The 389-nt window shown below is 19.0% G+C and overlaps 1 protein-coding gene across 1 annotated transcript in view; it reads right to left on the bottom strand.

Annotated features, from left to right (window-relative positions):
• Window positions 1-389, bottom strand: part of LOC107669914 (sodium/calcium exchanger 2-like) — a 95,709-nt gene that overhangs the window by 9,826 nt on the left and 85,494 nt on the right. The gene's annotated exons all lie outside the window — the stretch shown is intronic.

The raw sequence follows: 389 nt of genomic DNA, 5'->3' as shown, positions 1-389 counted from the left end.
GGATGCATTTTATTTTTAAGTGGTTGCTAGGCTAACAAATAATATTCCAAAACCTATAATTTCTTCGTCGTCTTGTTGTTGTTTACGATGGTGATTCTTCTTCTTCTTAATACCCAATATCTGTATATGTTTTTTATCATTTCAATAATAATAATAATAATAACAACAATAATAAATAATCTATTTTAATATGATGATGATTATTATCATTGTTATTGAAATAATAAAAGCATACAAATATTGGGTGAAATATTATATTTTTATTTAATAAAAACTATTTTCCATTGATACTTTTTAATGCTGAATAAAAAAATAGTTTAATATATAAAAAAAAACACACAAAAAAACAACTGTATATATATATATATATATATATATATATATATATA

This window comes from Sinocyclocheilus anshuiensis, unplaced genomic scaffold, assembly GCF_001515605.1.
Source record: "Sinocyclocheilus anshuiensis isolate Anshui unplaced genomic scaffold, SAMN03320099.WGS_v1.1 scaffold272, whole genome shotgun sequence".
Lineage (NCBI taxonomy): Eukaryota > Metazoa > Chordata > Actinopteri > Cypriniformes > Cyprinidae > Sinocyclocheilus > Sinocyclocheilus anshuiensis.
Note: the sequence above shows the minus strand (reverse complement) of the source record. Positions and strands in the feature narration are given on the sequence as shown.